This window comes from Cervus elaphus, chromosome 27, assembly GCF_910594005.1.
Source record: "Cervus elaphus chromosome 27, mCerEla1.1, whole genome shotgun sequence".
NCBI classification, from domain to species: domain Eukaryota; kingdom Metazoa; phylum Chordata; class Mammalia; order Artiodactyla; family Cervidae; genus Cervus; species Cervus elaphus.
The window spans coordinates 15,231,580-15,255,308 of record NC_057841.1 but is presented as its reverse complement, the minus strand read 5'-3'; the positions used below and the strand labels follow the sequence as shown (position 1 = coordinate 15,255,308).

General features: G+C 38.5%; 1 long non-coding RNA gene across 1 annotated transcript; it reads left to right on the top strand.

Moving 5' to 3' along the window:
* Positions 1–2,739: 2,739 nt before the first annotated feature.
* LOC122684962 lies at positions 2,740–22,120 on the top strand. The gene is made up of 3 exons (XR_006338200.1): positions 2,740–2,865; positions 16,384–16,387; positions 22,111–22,120. It is a non-coding gene; the product is annotated as an uncharacterized LOC122684962 (long non-coding RNA).
* Positions 22,121–23,729: the final 1,609 nt, after the last annotated feature.

Sequence of the window (23,729 nt, the reverse complement as noted above, 5' to 3'; positions counted from 1 at the left end):
CTGACCCCATGGACTGCAGCACGCCAGGCTTCCCTGTCCATCACCAACTCCTGGAGTTTACTCAAACTTTTGTCCATTGAGTCAATGATGCCATCCCACCATCTCCTCCTCTGTTGTCCCCTTCTCCCCTTGCCTTCAATGTTTCCCAGCATCAGGGTCTTGTCAAATGAGTCAGTTCTTCACATCAGGTGGCCAAAGTATTGGAGTTTTCTCTTCAGTCCTTCCAATGAATATTTAGGATTGATTTCCTTTAGGATGGACTGGTTTGCCTCCTTGAAGTCCAAGGGACTCTCAAGAGTTTTCTCCAACACCGCAGTTCAATAGCATCAATTCTTCACACAATTTTTCTTAGTCACATAGAGCCCGTTTCACATCTACAGATTTTTCCTTGATTCTCCTCAAAAAATGATCTTTGGAAGGAAATGCTATTAATTGAAAATTTTCTGAGTAGCATATTTTTACTTGATATAGATATCACGTGTTTTCAAGGATTTTAAAAAATAGACACTGTAGGAAATAAAAATAATCTCAACTATTCATTTTTTACTTCTCAGTCACTCAGTTGTGTCCAACTCTTTGTGACCCTGTGGACTGTAGCCTGCCAGGTTCCTCTGTCCATGACATTTCCAGGGAAGAATAGTGGAGTAAGTTGTCTTTACTTCTTCAGGGTATCTTCCCAACCCAGGAATCAAACCTGCATCTCCTGCATTGGCAGGCAGATTCTTTAGCACTGAGCCACATTCAGATAAAATGCACATGTATTTTGGTCCAACTATACTTATGTATAACACTTGGTGATTTAGGGCAATACTGTTTAGTGTTCTATTTCTGCAGTGTTTAATATGATTTTGATGTGTATTAATTTATAGAAACCATGTTGCATATGAGAAATAGATACATGTATACCTGAGAAATAGTAATTCAATCAATAAGCAATCATTGAGAATATATCTATGTGAACACATATGTATGTGCCACGTTATTATGCTATTAAATTTTATACTTATGTAATAATATCAGTAATATTTTATGAAATTGATTAGAATAAGAACTTAATTTTAAAATGTGTGCCTTATCTTCTGACTCATTTAATTATAATAATCTAGTTATTATAAGCAACCATATACCACTTAGATACAAAAACATTGGGTATATTTCAAGCCGTCTTACATCATAACTGAGTTAGCAATCGAATTTACTCTTTGTAATTCAGGATCTGTGTCATTTTCTGAGAAAAGGAGGTCGAAATTTTACTTATTGATGAGTGTTCATTTTAAAAAAATATTTGAATTAAAAATTCCTTTATTTGACCAATGTAATATATTTAATTTTTAAAAGTTATAAAAAAAGATTTAAAAGTTATATTAAAGTTCATAACAATGCATGATATTTTTATGGATATAGATGATATGAGGTAATATTAGATGTTGCTGCTGCTGCTGCTAAGTCGCTTCAGTCACATCCGACTCTGTAAGACCCCACAGACAGCAGCCCACCAGGCTCCCCCGTCCCTGGGATTCTCTAGACAAGAACACTGGAGTGGGTTGCCATTTCCTTCTCCAATGCATGAAAGTGAAAAGTGAAAGTGAAGTCACTCAGTCATATCCGACTCTTAGTGACCCCATGGACTGCAGCCCACCAGGCTCCTCCATCTATGGGATTTGTCAGGCAAGAGTACTATACTGACTTAAAATCAACATACATATGGTACAGTAAGAGTAGCTGACTGTATCAGTTTCCTACTGGGGCTGTAACAAATCACCTGCAATTTATTGGCTTAAAGTAACACAAATTTATTTTCTTACATTTCTGCAGATTAGAAGTCTGACACTGGCGGCATTAGGGTAAAATTAAGTTTTCAGCAGGGTTGGGTATCATCCTGAAGACTCCAGGAGAGAATCCATTTCCTTTCCCAGTTTCTAGCCCTTTCCCTCCATCTTCAGAACCAGCCACGTTCTCTGATTATTCTTCTGTAGTTACAGTTCCCTCTGACTCTCCTCTTCTGCCATAGTCTATGTAACAGATTATAACTCTCTCTCATATCTGGGGTTCACCAGGATAATCCAGAATAATTTCTCCCATATCATGCTCTTATATTCTTATACCTCTTAAGTCCCTTTGCATGTGATGTGCCATATTCACAGATTCAGAAGATTATGACATGGGCGTCTTTGGGAATGGGGGCATTATTCAATTCTCCAGGATTTGTATGGTACGCATGCTTTCCTGGTGGCTCGGACGGTAAAGCGTCTGCCTGCAATGCAGGAGACCCGTGTTCGATTCCTGGGTCGGGAAGATCCCCTGGAGAAGGAAATGGCAACCCACTCCAGTACTCTTGCCTGGAAAATTCCATGGATGGAGGAGCCTTGTAAGCTACAGTCCATGGGGTCACAGAGAGTCGGACATGACTGAGAGACTTCACTTCACTTCATGTCACTAAAGGTCTTCCCGACTGGCTCAGTGGTAAAGAATCCACCTGCCAATGCAAGAGACAAGGGTTCAATCCCTGGGTCAGGAAGATAACTCTGGAAAGAAGTGTCAACCCACTTCAGTATTCTTGCCTGGGAAATCCCATGGACAGAGGAGCCTGGTGGGCTATAGTCTATCAGGTCTCAGAAGAGTCAGACATGACTTAGAGACTAAATAGCAACAACATCACTAAAGTGTACCTTGATTAGTTTAATGCTTTCACTATGTAAATCAAGAAATATTTGTCAAGTACTATACATGTACTATACAAGATTGCATCCAAATAGGGCATTTCAGACTCTTTTGTTGACCATGAGGGCTAATCCATTTCTTCTAAGGGATTCCTGCCCACAGTAGTAGATATAATGGTCATCTGAGTTAAAACCACCCATTCCAGTCCATTTTAGTTTGCTGATTCCTAGAATGTCGAGGTTCACTCTTGCCATCTTCTGTTTGACCACTTCCAATTTGCCTTGATTCACGGACCTAACATTCCAGGGTCCTATGCAATATTGCTCTTTACAGCATCGGACCTTGCTTCTATCACCAGTCACATCCACAACTGGGTATTGTTTTTGCTTTGCTCCATCCCTTCCTTCTTTCTGGAGTTATTTCTCCACTGGTCTCCAGTAGCATATTGGGTACCTACTGACCTGGGGAGTTCCTCTTTCAGTATCCTATCATTTTGCCTTTTCATACTGTGCATGGGGTTCTCAATACAGTAGAAGTGAGAAATAGGTTTAAGGGACTAGATCTGATAGAGTGCCTGGTGAACTATGGATGGAGGTTCGTGACACTGTACAGGAGACAGTGATCAAGACCATCCCCATGGAAAAATGCAAAAAAGCAAAATGGCTGTCTGAGGAGGCCTTACAAATAGCTGTAAAAGAAGAGAAGTGAAAAGGAAAGGAGAAAAGGAAAGATATTCCCATTTGAATGCAGAGTTCCAAAGAACAGCAAGGAGAGATAAGAAAGCCTTCCTCAGGAATCAATGCAAAGAAATAGAGGAAAACAACAAAATGGGAAAGACTAGGGATCTCTTCAAGAAAATTAGAGATACCAAGGGAACATTTCATGCAAAGATGGGTTTGATAAAGGACAGAAATGGTATGGACCTAACAGAAGCAGAAGACATTAAGAAGAGGTGGCAAGAATACACAGAAGAACTGTACAAAAAAGATCTTCATGACCCAGATAATCATGATGGTGTGATCACTCACCTAGAGCCAGACATCCTGGAATGTGAAGTCAAGTGGGCCTTAAAAAACATCACTATGAACAAAGCTAGTGGATGTGATGGAATTCCAGTTGAGCTATTTCAAATCCTGAAAGATGATGCTGTGAAAGTGCTGCACTCAATATGCCAGCAAATTTGGAAAACTCAGCAGGGGCCACAGGACTGAAAAAGGTCTGTTTCCATTTCAGTCCCAAAGAAAGGGAATCTCAAAGAGTGCCGCAAACTACTGCACAATTGCACTCATCTCACACGCTAGTAAAGTAATGCTCAAAATTCTCCAAGCCAGGCTTCAGCAATACGTGAACCATGCACTTTCAGATGTACAAACTGATTTTAGAAAAGGCAGAGGAACCAGAGATCAAATTGCCAATATCTGCTGGATCACCAATAAAGCAAGAGAGTTCCAGGAAAACATCTATTTCTGCTTTATTGACTATGCCAAAGCCTTTGACAGTGTGGATCACAACAAACTGTGGAAAATTCTGAAAGAGATGGGAATACCAGACCACCTGACCTGCCTCTTGAGAAACCTGTATGCAGGTCAGGAAACAACAGTTAGAATTGGACATGGAACAACAAACTGGTTCCAAATAGGAAAAGGAGTATGTCAAGGTTGTATATTGTCACCCTGCTTATTTAACTTCTATGCAGAGTACATCATGAGAAACGCTGGGCTGGAAGAAGCACAAGCTGGAATCCAGATTGCCAGGAGAAATATCAGTAACCTCAGATATGCAGATAATACAACACTTATGGCAGAAAATGAAGAGGAATTAAAGAGCCTCTTGATGAAAATGAAAGAGGAGAGTGAAAAAGTTAGTTTAAAGCTCAACATTCAGAAAACTAAGGTCATGTCATCTGGTCCCATCACTTCATGGGAAATAGATGGGGAAACAGTGGAAACAGTGTCAGACTTCATTTTTTTGGGCTCCAAAATCACTGCAGATGGTGATTGCAGCCATGAAATTAAAAGACGCTTACTCCTTGGAAGGAAAGTTATGACCAACCTAGACAGCATATTAAAAAGCAGAGACATACTTTGCCAACAAAGATCCATCTGGTCAAGGCTATGGTTTTTCCAGTGGTCATGTATGGATGTGAGAGTTGGACTGTGAAGAAAGCTGATTGCCAAAGAATTGATGCTTTTGAGCTGTGGTGTTGGAGAAGACTATTGAGAGTCCCTTGGACTGCAAGGAGATCCAGCCAGTCCATCCTGAAGGAGATCAGTCCTGGGTGTTCTTTGGAAGGACTGATGCTGAAGCTGAAACTCCAATACTTTGGCCACCTGATGTGAAGAGTTGACTCATTGGAAAAGACCCTGATGCTGGGAGGGATTGGGGGCAGGAGAAGGGGATGACAGAGGATGAGATGGTTGGATGGCATCACTGACTCAATGGACATGAGTTTGAGTAAACTCGGGGAGTTGATGATGGACAGGGAGGCCTGGCGTGCTGTGATTCATGGGGTTGCAAAGAGTCGGACATGACTGAGTGACTGAACTGAACTGACTATACAAGAAATGCAGATGCAGAGAAAGAATAGATTGTATTATTGCAATGGATTAAAGTCTAGCAGGAAATATTAGTAAACTTACAGAGGACCTTTGCAAACAAATGTCCTTCAAGTCAAACCTATGATTTTTCCAGTAGTCATGTATGGATATGAGACTTGGACTATAAAGAAAGCTGAGCACCAAAGAATTGATGCTTTTGAACTGGTATTGGAGAAGACTCTTGAGAATTCCTTGGACTGCAAGGAGATCCAACCAGTCCATCCTAAAGGAAATCAGTACTGAATATTCATTGGAAGGGCTGAAGCTCAAACTCCAATATTTGGCCACCTGAAAACCCATTGGAAAAGACCGTGATACTGGGAAAGATTTAAGGCAGGAGAAGGGGATGACAGGATGAGATGGTTGGATGGCATCAGCGACACGATGGACATGAATTTGAGTTAACTCTGGGAGTTGGTGATGGACAGGGAGGCCTGGAGTGCTGTAGTCCATGGAGTCGTAAAGAGTCGGACACAGCTGAGTGATCTGAATAGAGAATTGCAATGTCTAGGTAAACATATAAATATATCAGGCTCAGCTGAGTGGATGTTAAGGGAGTTCAGGAGAGTCTTTCCCAAAGTAGTGATCCATGAACTCATTCTAAGAGCAAGTAAGAGTTAACTCAGTAAAGAAGGAAGAGAGCTCTTCAAGTATATTATATTCTTTAAACGGTCTAGTCCCCATAGGTTTAAAGTGAGCATTAGAGTTCTATCTTAATAAAACTCATCATTACATTCATGACAATTGTTTCTGTAAAGAAGATCACTTGGCACTTTTCAACTAAATATGAAATGTACTGTAATGTAAACTTAATTTTCTACTTTACATTTCACCCACCTGTTTAAGTCGCTTCTTGATAGAATGTTCATGGTTATTTTCCCTTTTAGGAAATTTGGTTCTATTTTAAGACAGATACTTCTGTGCTAAATGCAAACCATGATGGGAAATAATCACTTTCATAAGCAAAGATGAGATTCTCCAGAACCCTCTCAGAAGGCTCTGCTGCGCATCTCTCTTTTCCTCCTCATCTCCACCACTGCTCCCCAAAATACACAATTTTAGCTTGCAGACAGGCAGTGTGCCCAGTCCATAAGCTTTCAAAAGGTTCCGCACTTGACCTTTCTTTAACACTGAACTCTTCTGATGTGGTAGCATCTTACAGACCCATGTGAATCTCCAAGTCAGCAACAAACGTTTTGGGGAGAGGCATACTACTTGTTTTAAAATCCCATAAGCTAGTAGACTGTAGAGCAAAATCTTACACCAGATTTTCAAACTAGCATTTTGCACGGTATGTATTTGTAATATGATGGCTAGCAACAAAATCCTCCGTAACTGGAGGATAATTGCTTTACAATGTTGTGTTGGTTTCTGCTGCATGGCAACATGAAATCAGCCATAAGCATATGTATGTCTTGCCCATCAGCTTGAGCCTCCCCCAATCCATCTGACCCCTCTAGGTGGTCACAGAGCAGCGAACTGAGCTAGGTGCTGCATTATTTGCTTTAGTAGATGGGGAAACTGAAGCTTACTGAGATCGATCAACTTGCTTGAATTCTCTTTATTAGTAATTGCTAAAACCTGGATTCCCACCTCTCCATGGCCTGTTCTCAGAGTCTTTCCTTTAACTCGGGTCCAATTCTGCCCTGCTTGGTTAGGTGGACCAAGGAGAGGGAACTGATCACTCTTTGCAAAACCTCAGAGCTTTCTGGAATGCCCAGCCTCCAAAAGGAAGAAAGAATTCTTCAATAAAGTACATGTGATGGAAGGCACTTAAGAGATAGACCAATTTTAGGTCAGAAATCAGTGGAGGGACAAAACCCAAAATATCCTTTCAACAGTTAACCTACTCTTGTCTCCTGTAACCACTTTATGGAAAATACCCCATGATTCCTCTCAGTGATTTTGCTTTTATTTTTCTTCTGCTCCCAAGTGACTTCGACAAATCCAACATTTACTATCCCCACAAATAAAAGTTTCATTTTGAATTTGTTTCATTGACAAAATACAACTCTTATATCCATCATCAACACTGAACAGAAAAGAAAATCAGTGTAGCAATTTAGAAGGAAGAAGAGAAAAAAATAATAAAGTGTTTTCAGAGTGTGGGAAAGAGTAAATGAACACACCCTCAGCTGAACACTGACGAATGAATTAGGACTCAGGACTTGGGTACCATCACGTTTTGCTGGGCTGTGCTGGGAAGTGTGGACTTTGCATCAAAACTGCCTTGATTTCTCTGGCCTTATTCTCTGACTGGTTCATGAATTCAGTTAATATTAGGTATCAGGCTTTAATATCCTGGGTGTCAGAAAAGAAGATCTGAGTGAAGTATTTTCTTCTTAATTAGTAGAGCTTGCTAGATTGCCCAGGGTGACTCAACATCATCAAAAACTTCCTACTTATTTCAAGGATTGAGACCCTAGGGAGGTCATGACTTCCTGCAAACTGCAGAGAACCCTGTTACTAATATAAGAATATAATTGGCCTGAGGATTATACAGTTTGTTATTAAAAGCACAGAAGTTTTGTTACAGCCTTTAATTTGGTAATGGGATTGGAGCCAAAGTCAATCAGTAGAAGATGATAAAAGCTGAGTTAGGAGGTAAATGGCAGACCAGTAATACCATCTTTTTAAAAGTGAGAGTTACCTGGTTCTCAAAATCATTAAAACAGATTAATTGGTACAAAAGAGAAGCTAAGACATGGCATGTGTAACACTAGGTTAAACAGGTAATCTTATCCCAACTTTTGAATACCTCTGTCTTATGCATTTTAAAAACAAACTCATAACTGAGGGATGAATACTTTGATCTGTAAATTAACCACTGATGATTACACAGTTTCAGATTTATCTTATGCTTTTCCCCTCCTTTAAGTACAACACATGCATGCAGGGCCCTTATCATTCAATAGAATCTCAATTAGAAACACAACCATTACAAGTTATGACAAAAGTTATGGCAGATGGGGAGTGGGTAGTAAAATTCTGTTGCTTCTACTTTCCTAGTTCCCTTAGGCTTTTTTGAGTTTTCTTTTTTATTTGAGAGTTCCTTTAGAGATGCAACTTCAAAAAGCTGGGCTCTCCATTTCCCTCTAAAATCTTTTTCAGACAAATTTAAACAGTGTCTCTAGTTAAGAGGCAGAAGAACCACATTTACGTTCGGGAATGAATTTCTGAGTTGTCCCTTGTTCTCTCTGTGCCTTAGAAAGGTTTTCTTTCTTTTTTTTTTTCTTTTGTTAATTTCATGAATGACGACAGTTAAAAAGAAAACATTAAAATTCTCAAAAGGTGCCCAAGAATTATTAAAACATTTAAGATGCACTTTTAGTGCAGGTTGATGCTTTATGCCCATGGCAATCTTGGCTAATGAGGCCATTTACATTCATGAAATGAGAAGCAGGTTTGTAGGAAGCCATGAGATACATTTTTACACATTTAAATACATTAGTTGTATTACCTGGACACTATTGAACTGCAAGGCCAGGAGCCTCAATTACTTGAGAAGCAGATTTAAAATAGCCAAATTCTTGTTACAAAGAATTTAATTTTTTTTAAGTTTATATTGCCAGAATATCATTTATAGTGAGTGTTAATGATTATCCTTATTAAAAAATGGAGCTGTGATATTTCTCCTTGAGGTGGACCATTAAAACCTATTCTAATTTCCAGTTGCTGTAATGTTATACTAGAGGGTCCTAGTGTTCAAAACTATGCCAGTGAGTTTAGCGGGCTGGATCCGCTGTTACAGGAATGTTAAGAACCCATTTGATAATTAATTGTTAATTAATATGCTGTAATTAACTGAGCTACATGCTCAGTCGCTAAGTCATGTCTGACTTTTTGCAACCCCATGGACTGTAGCCTGCCAGGCTCCTCTCTCCTTGAAATTTTCCAGGCAAGAATACTGGAGTGGGTTGCCGATTCCTCCTTTAAGGGATCGTCCCAACTAAGGGATCGTACTTGCATCTCCTGTGTCTCTTGCATTGATAGGCAGATTCTTTATCATTTTTAATTTACTTTGACAATTAAAGGAGGAAGCTATTTAACAATATTTCCAGATTCTCTCCTCAACACCCAGTTGCAGCCTGAGCAAGAGGAAATGTTTTACATTTTCTTTGCATTTCAGGAACAGGAGTGAAAACATTACCAATCTAAGGCAAAATAAAGATGCACATAACTTGTTTTTCAGTTTATGTTCCTAACTCCTTCTGTACCCTGGTGACACTCTCGCCTCTGAATTCTCAGAAAATATATAGGTGTGCTGAAGTTAGCTCCTTTTCATTAAGAACTTTATAGGCACACACATATCAACACATGCATACACTTTTTAAATTGACCATAGAGTTTGCTTTTCTTTTACTTAATCTTTCAGTTCAGTTGAATCGCTCCATCATGTGTGACCCTTTGTGACCCCGTGGACTGCAGCACACCAAGCTTCCCTGTCCATCTCCAACTCCTGGAGCTTACTCAAACACATGTCCATCAAGTCAGTCATGCCATCTAACCAGCTCTTACTTTGTCATCCCCTTCTCCTCCCACCTTCAGTTTTTCCCAGCATTAGGGTCTTTTACAGTGAGTCAGTTCTTTGCACCAGGTGGCCAAAGTATTGGAGTTTCAGCTTCAGCACCAATCCTTCCAGTGAATATTCAGGACTGATTTCCTTTCAGATTGACTGGTTGGATCTCCTTGCAGTCCAAGGGACTCTCAAGGGTCTTCTCCAATACCACAGCTCAAAAGCATCCATTCTTTGGTGCTCAGCCTTCTTTATAGTCCAACTCTCACATCCATACATGACTACTGGAAAAACCATAGCTTTGACTAGACAGACCTTTGTTGGTGAAGTAATGTCTCTGCGTTTTACAATGCTGTCTAGGTTGGTCATAGCTTTTCTTCCAAGCAGTAAGCGTCTTTTCATTTCATGGCTACAATCACCATCTGCAGTGATTTTGGAGCCCCAAGAAAATAAAGTCTCACTGTTTCCATCGTTTCCCAATATATTTGCCATGAAGTGATGGGACCAGATGTCATGATCTTCATTTTCTGAATGTTAAGTTCTAAGCCAACTTTTTCACTCTCCTCTTTCACTTTCATCAAGAGGCTCTTTAATTCTTCTTTGCTTTCTGCCATAATGATGGTGTCATCTGCATATCTATGGTTACTGATATTTCTCCTGGCAATCTTGATTCCAGCTTGTGCTTCTTCCAGCCCAGTGTTTCTCATGATGTACTCTGCATATAAGTTAAATAAGCAGGGTGACAATATACAGCTTTAACGTACTCCTTTTCCTATTTGGAACCAGTCTGTTGTTCCATGTCCAGTTCTAACTGTTGCTTCCTGACCTGCACACAGATTTCTCAAGAAGCAGGTCAGGTGGTCTGGTGTTCCCATCTCTTTCAGAATTTTCCACAGTTTGTTGTGATCCACACAGTCAAAGGCTTTGGCATAGTCAATAAAGCAGAAGTAGATATTTTTCTACTACTCTTGTTTTTTCGATGATCCAACGGATGTTGGCAATTTGGTCTCTGGTTCTTCTGCCTTTTCTAAATCCAGTTTGAATAGCTGGAAATTCACGGTTCACGTACTGTTGAAGCCTGTCTTGGAGAATTCTGAGCATTACTTTGCTAGCATGTGAGATGAGTGCAATTGTGTGGTAGTTTTAGCATTCTTTGGCCTTGCCTTTCTTTGGGATTGGAATGAAAACTGACCTTTTTCAGTCCTGTGGCCACTGCTGAGTTTTCCAGATTTGATGTCATATTGAGTGCAGCACTTTCACAGAATCATCGTTAGGATCTGAAATAGCTCATTGGGAATTCCATCAGCTCCACTGACTTTGTTCGTAGCAATGCTTCCTAAGGTCCACTTGACTTCACATTCCAGGATGTCTGGCTCTAGGTGAGTGATCACACCATCGTGATTATCTGTGTCATGAAGATCTTTTTTTATAGTTGTTCTGTGTATTCTTGCCATCCCTTCTTAATATCTTCTGCTTCTGTTAGGTCCATACCATTTCTGTCCTTTATTATGCCCATGTTTGCATGAAATATTCCCTTGGTATCTCTAATTATCTTGAAGAGATCTCTAGCCTTTCCCATTCTATTGTTTTCCTCTATTTCTTTGATCACTGAGGAAGGCTTTCTTATCTCTCCTTGCATAAATGCAGAATAGTTATCTGAGGAGATCTTACAAGTAGCTGTGAAAAGAAGAGAAGTGAAAGGGAAAGGAGAAAAATAAAGATATACCCATTTGAGTGAAGAATTCTAAAGAATAGCAAGGAGAGAATGAACAATGTATACCCTATTTCCAAATGGTTATGTAAAAACATACAATGGTTTATTTATAACAGTTCATAAACTAAATATTTTTTTAGTTCTCCAATCTTATATTTATTGATAAGGTACTCTTATCAATTTTTTTCCAAAATACATTTATTTTGAACTGCTTGTTTGCCAGACACTTAGCTATATGCTGAAGTCACTTATTATATATTTTAAATATTTTCTAGTGTTAATCATATGACCTTCCAACACAACAGTGAAGTATTCAAGCCTCAATGAACACTATTTTATCTAGAAATGAAGCATACTCTTATTGAAGCATACAACTTATTGAAATAATGTTGGCTTAGGCTATAGAGTTATATTTTATATGTATTTTCTCACTGGTATTTTCCCATTGTCCATGTGGATAACTCTGGGTAGTGCTCTAATTTTAAAATTTTTAAGTAGAATGATAAAATCGCTCATTGTCATTGATCAGGTTATGAGAATTACAATGAGCCTTCTTACTACAGAGGTCACTTTTCACTTGTGCAATGTGGAAGCAGTAAAAAATATTTGGACTAACTGTAATATCTTGCATTATGGTCTGTCTTACTGTTCTGTTTTCTGTGTCTGTTATATGCCTATGTGTTTCAGGTACATTTTCTTTTAGTTATATGTAGTTAATTCCCTTCTGGCAGAGAAAAAAGTGACTGTTTATATGTAGTGCCTTGTTCTAAATCCTCATATATTGAATTTTGTTGGGAGTCAGTCTCGTTGCTAAAATTAAGTACTACAGTGGAACTCAGAACAAGATGGCAGCTGGTGGGGGCCGGGGGACACCCTCCGCAAGGCAAAAACTCAAGTCTAACTCTACAACTGGCCCTCACTATTCATGGTTCTGCATCCATGGATTCAGTCACAAGAGGGATTGTGTGGCCCTGTGGTAAATATTTACTGGAAAGAAAAATCTGCATGTAAGTGGATTTGTGCAGTTCATACCTGTGTTGTTCAAGGGTCAACTATACTATATTCTCTTGAAGTTGGTAAAAAAAAAAAAAGTATATTATTCCATTTTCAGTTTCACTGAAATAATTATTTAGCCAAAGAAACATGCTTTAAAACAACAAATCATAAATCTGTGCTTATAGAGCTGATGTCCAATACAATGCCCATTCTTAGATTTTATGTTAAGAACTGTGCCAATTTCATCTGGTTTTAAGTTTAATGGGCTAAGTCTCAAGCAAAATAAGAGGCCTAACTCAGTCACTGAGATATGGTGTGCTTCCTACCACAACTCTTTAGCTGACCAAGGTTTCATTTACTGAATTGTTTAATGAATTTTCTATTTACTCATTGAATATCTCTGAAAATTGGCACTTCAAAACTCAATAATATCAAGATTGAAATTTTTGAATAGAAATTATGGGCAACTAAGTCATGCTTTTAGGAATTCAATACCTCTTACATTCGTATTTCTTGGTTTTATTGATCAACTAATGGTAAGAATGATGAGCTTAGATTTTTCCATAATTATTATTACATATTCCAATAACATCTATTTCTGTTTCGAAACCACGTAGTTTTGGCAGGAGATTCAGGAAAGAAGTTCCCCTATAGTTATCTGATATATATACAAATCCCCAACTATATATATTGATATTGCAGGGCTGTTATCAGACTTGACTCAGTTCTGTCACGAAATTATGAGATTTAGTGAATTTATCTAACTGAGCCCCACTTTTCTCTTTGAAAAGAAAGGATTTGGGCTCAATAGTTTCTAACATGTTTCTGCTTTTAATGTCTTCTCCTTTAGTACGGGAAAAGCCTCTGGTATGGTGATAGGCTAATCCAACGGTGGACTACTGATGTGCTCTGTTGCTAAGTCATGTCCAACTCTTTGCAATCCCAAGGACTGTAGCCCACCAGGCTCCTTTGTCCATGGGATTTTCCAGGCAAGAGTACTGGAGTGGGTTGCCATTTCCTCCTCCAGGGGATCTTCCCAATCCAAGGATCAAATCCCCATCTCCAGCATTGGTAGGTGGATTCTTTACCACTGAGCCACCTGGGAAGACCTGAAGTATCAACACAAGCAAGTAAATGCTGGCGTTTCTTCATGCATTAAAGTTGTAAGAGGAAAAACTTGTACCATAATATATTGAAGTTCATCATTAAGACTGTTCTTATTACACAAAGCCTAGGAGAACCTCCACATTTGTCTCAGTAGGTGTAAGGGTTACCACCTGCTTCAAGTTCAACTACCAATTTGTACCAAGAATGATTTTATTCATTCTTCTTTCATAAATGCCAGAAATTATTTTTGATAACCAGTATTGCTTTTCTCAGATATATGTCCAGTTATATTAAGGATGTAAATATAACATTTAAAGCTTTCAGAGATGATTTTTGAAGGTAAATTTTATCCTATTTCTCATTTTAGAGGATTCATAAATAAATATGAAATGCTTTAAATACAAGAAGGCATCTACTTTTCTGAGTTAAATGATGATATATTTACTAATACTTATTGATAACCTTATTATTTTGGGTGCTAACATATCAGAGATGTTTAAAAAAATGTACCAGTAACTTGAACCTATTTCCACATAAGTGTTTAAGTGGGTCTTTGCAATTTATTTTGTTTCTCTGACATGAAGAGTCCACATTTTAATGCATAACTATCCATCTAGACACATTCAAGATAGAATGTGGCCCCTGAAATGTATGTTACAGCTTTACTCTTGATTTTCAGTTCAGTGAATTCTGTCCTGATGGTCATTTTACTTTACTATTGAGCATAAATTAAATATGTATTAATCAGTTTACATGCAAACACACTCATATATTAATATTTAGATGCTGTGGCCTTCAATATTTATATTTAAACAACCATCTCTTTAGCGATCCTTGATGGTTTTCTCACTGCAGGGAACAATAAAACTGTACAGATGGCTTAGTTTTATACATGGGCTTTAAATAAGCAATGTGTCTTTCTTCTCTTTAAAGAATTCAGCTAGAATTTATCGATTGTTCACTGCATGCCTAGGGGTGAGACTCAGTTTTTACATTGAGAACTTGGAAATAGTCTTTCTGCTTGTGGGAAAAGAGGGATAGTTTCTGCTTACAGTCTATAACCTAATAATCCTCCCTCCTGATCAGCTGAATTTTCGTAAAGTGTAAAGTGTAAAGTTTCGTAAAGTGTAAAGTGACTTAAGAGACATTCATTTTTCTTGGTGAAGAAATTAAAATATGTAACCAATCTGAAAAATGAAGATGTGGAATTGGTAATCTAACCACTGGATTTTGAATGTTCCTAATACAAAGGTGTTGATGCTTCTTCATTTTGAGTGTTTTAATATGGAGATTTCACGTGCATAAAGCATTTCACTGGAAAACAATTTTCCATGCAAACTTGGATGTAGTTTGTCCTCTCCAGACAGTTACTGAATTGTGGAAAGTAAGCCCAAGCTAGAGATATTGGTTTACTCTGTGATCTTGGGTAAAGAAGGAAAGAGAAGCTAATTAAAGGCAATTGCTGGAGACGCACTGCATATTCTCTATCCAGGCAGGAGACTAGACCACCTGGTAGTCATTGGTTGACTTTCTAAAGATCCATGTTACGCTGTAGCAGAAAGTTCAATTAAAATACCACTGTCAGGGGTGCGGGATGAATTGGGAGAATGGGTTTGACACATATATATTGATATTGGTAGTGTGTATAAAATAGATAACTAATGATAACCTACTGTATAGCATGTTGAACTCTAAATGCACTGTGGGGACCTGAGTGGGAAGGAAATCCGTAAGGATAGAGTTGGACATGAATGAGCGACTGGACTGAACTGGACTGATGGCTGATTTATATTGCTCTACAGTAGAAATTAACACAGCAGTGTGAAGCAACTCTAGTCCAATAAAAATTTTTAGGAAAAAAAGGTAAACCTGGAAAATAAAATGAAAAAAAAGAAAAAGAAAACTAACCCTTGCTGAAACTTTGACAGTATGACTAAGCAGAAATTCCAGGAGACAATATTATAAAACCAGATGTTAGCACAGCCTTTCTGATGGTACTGAAAGATGGAATAGAGTTTAGGAAATTTTTGACCAGATTACAAGCCAAAACCTGAATGGGAATAGAAAGAACTTTAGTAATAGAGGCCTTAAAATATTAGGAAACCCACAACAAAATAGGTAATATTGAAAAGGATGACAAAGTCTGAGCAAAATTACTCAGTTGAATAAAGTGACTCAGGGAAAATATTAGAACATAATTAGGATGTTGTAACCAATAAAATTACCCAGTTGAATAAAATAACAGGGAAAAGATCAGAATAAAAGTTTGAAGATAGCCTGCATTGAAAAGAGAGAGAAGGAGCAGGTAGGGAGAGACCAGGAGAAAGGCAAGAAGAAAAGGCATATGAACCAAATATGATCAGGAACACTTTGGATATTGTTACTAGCACATGGAACCGCATATACAAATCAAAGTCGATTTATATTTTGAGAGAATTGCCAAAGAAACAGCAAGCATACATTTCTAAAAAGGCTCTGAAGTTTTCATCTTACGTAACTTTTTTATTTTTTTTTCAGATGTACAGAACAGACTCTTACGTAACTTTGATGAACTCATCTTTCTGCCTGGCAGGAGATGGCTAATATGTGCAGCTTCCTCAAAAGGGCCTAATTGCAAATGTCCTCAAATGTTGTATAAAATTATGAACAATGGGTATTAACTGACACAGGCGGAAGAAACTATACAAAGTAAAAAATGGTCAGGAATAAGGCAATGATATTAGCAGTTCCCCTAACCCTCCATTGCAGGAAAAGGTCCATGTACTAGCTGCAGGATTCCAACAATGCTACAGACAAGTAACTGCTATTTTATTCAATCTTTCACTTTCTGAAGACAGGACTTCACATTGTTTTTAGATCCTGGACTCTGAGCAGAACTCAGTGACTGCAAGTGACTCTGTAGTATCTCTTTTCAAGAAGAAGTTAATTGCATTCTCTTTGTGGGACATGAATAAAAATGTATTTTGTGTCCAGAGATAGAGCTAGGGATCACCAAACAATGTCTTTTTCCCATTTTCAGACTCCTTCTTAATTAGGTTATGGACAAAGTTCCTGGGTTCTGGCCAATGTGATACAACTATTAATAGAAATGAAGAAAGACACTTTATGACACAGTTCTTAAAACCATCTTTCTGAACCCTTCTGCTCCTCCTCCGCTGGCTCCACATTCCAGGTGGTATGCATACAATACGGAGAAATCCCATCCAGTCCTAACTTAAGGAAATGTGAGCAAAAAATATAATGTTCTTGGTTTACTCTATGAATTGGGATAAATTTGTCATCAAGTATAGGCTAAACTTTTGATTTTCATTATTGCCCTTGATACAACTTTCTATTCTCATTCTCTAAAAATAATCTGGGTTTTGAGGGCTCATTTTAAAGATTTTTTTTGTATTAGAATTTCTGAAATTTCATAAGTTATGAATTTATTTACAGTATCCTTCATTGAATATATTCAAATTCTTGTATCTGAGAACTAACAGTTTTAATCTATAAATTTTAAGACTTCTATATTGCTTCCACCTCATTTTTGTTACCCTTTTCCTGGAAATCCATTTAAATACGTGCTAGTAATTCCAAATGATCTCTGTTCTCCCCATCTCTTCCTTCTCTGTTGGAAAGCTTGCATAATTTCTTCTGGCTTGTCTTCAAATGTATTACCTCTTTTCAGCTGTTTTTAATCTGTTAAACTCATCCATTTATTTATTAAACTTATTACTGTGTTTTTCTCTTCTTGAATTTCTAATTTATTTTTCCTCCAAATCTGCCACACTCCTTTAGAATTTCTTATAAGCTGATGAATTTTTCAAGTTTGGTTTTAGTTTTTCTTGTTGTTGTAGCTGGCAGGGGGAGCTGGTGTTCGTGTTCATTTTTTTCATGGGTCTACCTGTTCCTGATCATCTTTACTTATAAACCAGACACTGTTTTTAAGAAAAAAATAGACGTGAATAACATCAGTCTTAGGATACTATTCTGTTCTAGATAGTGCTTTGGTTTACTTTTTCCACATGCTTGTGTGCCGACAGTATTCGACCCTTGTACTTCAAGATCAGAGGCTGCCTGGGTCGCTGATATTTCATAAAGGCAAACTACAACTCCTGAAGTTGCAATTTTTCTTTCAGCCCCTCTTTACTGCTAGGATGAAGTCTTTTAGGAATTCAGCTCCAAGTGTGGGCTAGATTACCTTGTTTCCTACTCTGCAGGGTTAGTTCATGTTTACTTGGTTTTTATGCTCTGATGCAAGAAATTCACTGAGGCCTGGCCTTTTGGAGAATTTATTTATTGATGTCACAAAATCATACAGAGGACATGACCAATTGTAGGGAAGATAAACACAGTTTAGCCCTATGATTTCCCACAGTGATTTAGTGATGATAAATTGAATCCAACATTTCCAGATCACAATTGAATCTGTATCTTACATAATTGTATATGTTTATAAGTAACTATTGTTACTGAGGTAAATTTGTGATTTTAAATTATGTCTATTACATTTTAAATAACACATTATGTCCATATGCATTTTATTTTATTGAAGTGTAGTTGATTCACAATATTGTGTTAATTTCTGCTGTACAGGAAAAGTGCTTCTGTGATGCATATATAAACACTTTTAGTATTCTTTTCCATTATGGTTTGGGCTTCCCTGGTGCCTCGGCAGTAGAGTCCACCTGCAATGCAGAAGACCACCTGTAATGCAGGAGACACGGGTTCAATCCCTGGGTTGGGAAGATTCCCTGGAGAAGGAAATGGCAACCCACTCCAGTATTCTTGCCTGGAAAATCCTGTGGACAGAGGAGCCTGGTGGGCTACAGTCCATGGGGTCACAACAGTCGGACATGACTTAGTGACTAAACCACATTATGGTTTCCCACAGGATATTAAATGTAGTTCCCCGTGCTCTGCAGGGGACCTTGTTGTTTATCCAGGCTATATGCATACATTTTTATACATACAACTGTCTTTGTTCCACATTAATTGAAGCTGGTATGTGCAATGAAATATGGTGCCTGTCGAGGGCAGATGAGGTAAGAAGCCTGTCTCACAACATGAGAAAATATGGCTAACTCTCCTCTGATGCTCTGTATCATGTCACTTATTTCAACTCTTATTTCCTTTGCTTCATTTCTATTTCAATGCCTCTGCAGTGCTCTATCCTCTTAGGTTCTTAGGATCCTTTCTTCATTGCTTTTGAGTTTCTTGCTGCAAGGAAGCAATCAGACTTGCTTCTATGTAAAACCTGGCCAATGAATACTTTTATCTCTAATTATGAGAAATAATGATTTGCCATTCTTAAGTCCTTTTAAGTTTTAAACACCATGTGGGTAAGGTGTTGTTTTCATGGGAGGAGGGGAGGCAGAAGCATTGGGCACTGTTTTCTAACATCTAAAATATTTCAGTGAAGCACAGTTCCAGCTGCTTTTCAACCTAAAAATCAGAATTCAGTTACAAAAATATTATTATCAGAAAAGATTTCTATCACCCAGCAGAGGAACTGCTGACATTATATTAAAATGTGTGATGCTTGGAAAAGGGAGAGACTCTATTCTGTAACAAGAAACACAACCTTCATTTATAGTGCTTACTGCCAAGTGCCTAAGCTTTCCTCCTCTCCCAGAATTTATTAAAGATAGATTTTTAACTCTACTCTGGGATCTTCCTTCTAACCAAAGAGAAATTTGAAATATTGAAAATAATTGTCATTTTGAAAGGTTGAAATTTTAAATTTGTATCTAGAGGACACCGCAGCTGTTAAAAATGTTGATATAGCATCTGGCAGAGACAGCAAGTGGTGGTTTGTGACTTCAATTCAAATGCATGGAAAGGAAAAAAAAGAAAAAAGAAATGTCTGTTCATAAGTCTTGTGAAAGCAGAGAACCTGTGTCCTGACTGGGATGGAGAAGGATTTTAAAAGTCTCTAGAAGTGTTAACTGAATGTAATGTCAAACTGTCAACAACTGCTTTCAAAAAATAAATTACCTCTAATACCTTGTGTGTTTTTTCACACTGTCTATTCCCCTGTTACCAATTAGTTAACACTCGCTTTGACAGAGAGATGATGATTCTCCATAATCTAAGACTTCAGATGTAGTGTGAATAACTTTAATGATGCTCTTACAGGAGAAAATATCTCATAAAGCCTCACTATATCAAATCCTAATTTAGAAAAATGCGGCAACAAGCTGCAAAGTGCTCTCCAGTCAATGTGCGAATGTTTATTGGATTCTCATTTCTCGTCAATTTCATGTTTCACTTATGTTTCTATCCTCTCCCAGGGACACATTTCCTAGAGGAATTTATATTGTTTTTATTGATCACCATAGAAAATTAAAGTTATATTCAGTTGGAATAAAATACATCATTCTGGAATTCCTAAACAGTTCGGGCTACGATACACATGAGAAACATAGTTATCCAAAAATGAGGTCACATTTTAATGTGTCTGAAAGAAGTATTTATACGAAAAGGCTGGGGAAGTGGGCCAGGGAATAATAAAAACTATATATTAGTCAAGCAAACAAGTTAAAGAACTTTCCACTAAATAGTGAGGCAACTCTGTCTTAAGTAGCAGGTAAGAGAAAAAAAAAAAAGTTGTATAAAAGCACCCAGGTGATTCTAAGCTATTGCACTAGAATCAAAATAAGATAGCTGTTGTCAGTCCTGAATCTTAGCAAACCTCCAAGTTTATTATTTTTTCCTTTAGGGATGCTGGCCATCTCCTTCCACTGCCCCCTCTTCTTTGCTGACCTTTAACCCCAGCCCTAGGCATCACGCAGCTCCTGGGACTCTGGGCACGACTACAGGAGGCTAGCATCTGCGTCTTGTCTGCACTTCTTCCTTTTTCCTGCATCTTCGATTACCATCAACTGCTATCAGTTCAAGTGTTTACTCCTTTCACCATTTGTCATGGCCATGAAGGCCTTTGAAAGGATATGAAGGCCTGCTTGTTGCTGTTCAGTTGCCCAGTTGTGTCTGACTCTGCCATCCCATGGACTGAAGCATGCCAGGCCTCCCTGTTCCTCACCGTCTCCCCAAATTTACCCAAGTTCATGTCCATTGCATCAGTGATGTCATCCAGTCTTCTCATCTTCTGACCCCTCCTTCTCCTTCTGCCCTCAATCTTTCCCAGCATCAGGGACTTTCCCAATGAGTCAGCTGTTCACTTCAGATGACCAAGCTACTGGAGCTTCAGCTTCAGCATCAGTCCTTCCAGTGAGTATTCAGGGTTGATTTCCCTTAAGATTGACTGGCTTGATCTCCTTGCTGTCCTGGCAAAGAATTGAGAGAATGTTAAAGAAAGGGCTTGAACATCTCTTCAAGACTTGGTGCTAGGTATTTATCAGAAAATAAGAGCAGGTTCTTTTTTTTACTTTTTTATGTTCTCTCAATTCTTTGCTTGCTATCAGGCTGTTAGATGAATGGTTTGATAGAAAAAGAAGCTATTTTGTGTCAGTTCTTTGATCAAAACCCTCCAGTGGATTTCAGTCTTACTCAGATTCACAACTGCAGTCCTCACAATATTAAAACGGTCTGTGAGACCCAAGGGAATCTGCAGAGATGAGACAACTGGTTTCCTGTCTTCCCCCACCCAGCCTGTGCGCTCAGCTATCCTCCTTCTGCACTTAGCTCCAGCAGTACTGCTTTCCTAGCTTCTCTAACATTCTGGGACATTCCTGCCTTGGAGTTCCTGAATTCGCTCTTGCTTTTGCTCAGAATCCTTTCCCCAGGGATATGCATGGTTGAACCCCTCACCTTCTCTAGGCTTTAACTCTAACATCATCTTTTTAAGAATCCCTTTCTTGTGAACACAGGGGTGCATGTACCTTTCTGAATTCTAGTTTTGTCCAGATAACATGCCCAGGAGTGGGACTGCTGGATCATTTGGTAATCCTATTTTTAGTTTTCTGAGGAACTTCCAATTTGTTTTCCATAGTGACCGTGCCAACTTACACTCCCTTCAACAGTGTAGGAGGGTTCCCTTGCCTCCCCACCCTCTCCAGCAGTTGTTATTTGTAGAATTTTTAAGGATGCCCATTCTGACTGGTGTGAGGTGGTACCTTGTTGTAGTTTTCATCTGCATTTCTCTAATAATTAGTGATGTTGAGACATGGGAACAACCTAAATGTCCATCGAAAGATGAATGGCTAAAGATGTAGTACATTTATACAATGGGATACTACTCAGCCAGAAAAATGAACAAAATAATGCTGTTTGCAGCAACATGGATGCAACTAGAAATTATCATACTAAGTGAAGTAAAAAAGATGAAGCTAAATGTCATATGGTATCACTTATATGTGGAATCTAAAATATAGCACAAGTGAGCCTATCTATGAAACAGAAATAAAATCAGGGACTTAGAGAATAGATTTGTGGTTGCCAAGGGGAAGAGTGTGGGAGAGGGTAGGGGTGGGAGACTAGGATTAGCAGATGAAGACTATTACACGTAGAATGGAATAACAACAAGGTCCTACTCTATAGCACCTACTGCTTATCCTGTGACAAACCATAGTGGAAAGAATATGAAAAAGAATGTGTATATATGTGTAACTGGGTCACTTTGGTATACAGCAGTAATTAGTACAATATTATAATTCAATTTATATGTCACTAAAATTTTTTCTTAAAAGCACTGTCTTGCTCATGTTACGTAAAATCCTATTCCCAAATTTCCACTCCCTACATTTTCCCCTCCTTGGATCTTCCCCGCTCCTGGCATATCATATACTTATTTTGTTTGGTTTTGTTTTATTTTCCTCTATCTTCTCATGAGAATGCAACTCCATGATGGCAGGGACTTTTGCCTGTTTTAAATATTCTAAGTGCCTAAATAGCACTTGAAACATAATGTACAACCAAAGGAGAAAAGAAAAAGCCCAAGCCAAAGTAAATGAACATATTCTATCAAATAAACATTAAAGGCTGACCCTTTAGAAACGTTTACAAACTAAGGTACAGAGAAATTGCTCAGATCCAGGCACTGAACCTATGTTTCCCTGGCTTTTATAACAAACCGATTGGACATGGACTTTCTTGAAACAATTTTTCATTAAAAGCATCGTGTGTAGCGTTAAAATTTCGGTCACCATGCCAAGTTGTAACAAATCATTCAGATCCTCTTTCCCAAGTCTCACAAATTAAATATACTATTCATTTCTAAGAAAACCAGGAGACAGATTTGTTTGTATTATCAAGATGTTAAGAATTCATCCAAATGCCCAACAAAGAATGGTCTTTTCTCCTGTCCTTACAACAAGAAAAAGCCAAGCCAGGTATTATGTGAGTGACAAGTTTACATTAGAGCAAAAAGGAAGAGTTCTTGTGATGATTTCTGGTTCCAATTTAATTGATCTTTCTTGTGATCAGGGTACGTTGTTGTTCTTCAGTTGCTAAGTCCTGTCCAACTCTTTGTGACCCCAAGGACTGCAGCATGCCAGGCATACCTGTCCTTCCTTATTTCCCAGAGTTTGCTCAAGTTCAGGCCTACTGAATCAGTGATACTATTCAGACTGATTTATCTGTGTACCTCCCCAAATGTGTATATTGAAACTCTGAGCCCTGACATGACTCTATTCAGACCTAGGGCCTTTGAGGAGGTGAGGAAGGTTAAATGAGGCCATCATGATGTGACCCTGATCTGATAGGGCTGGTTCCCTTAGAAGGAGAAGAAAAGAGGCCAGAGTCCTCTCTCCATTATGGGAGGACAGCAAGAAAGCAGCCTGTCTGCGAGCCAGGAAGGGAGATCTCAGCTGGAACCAAAAGTTCTGGGGCCTTGATCGTGGACTTCCCAGCCTCTAGAACTGTAAGAAATTAAGTCTCTGTTGTGTAAGCCACCCAGTCTCGGATATCTTGTCATGGCAGCCGGATCAGACTCGGAGAAGGCAAGAGCATATTAAAAATCACCAGCTGGTTCTAACAGGTAGTCAAAAGTGAGAAATACCGCTCTATTATTTCCTATCATGAAAATAAGACAAAAGGCAAAATAAGAAACTGTTCCTTGAGTCCACATATTTTTTAGAAACCTGCCTTTCTCTTTGTTCTTTTTTTTTTTCTTAGATCCTCCCTGCTGTGTCTCCTCCATTTCCTCACATTCTCCTCTTTTCCCTGATGCAGTTCACTCTGACTCCCATCACCTTTA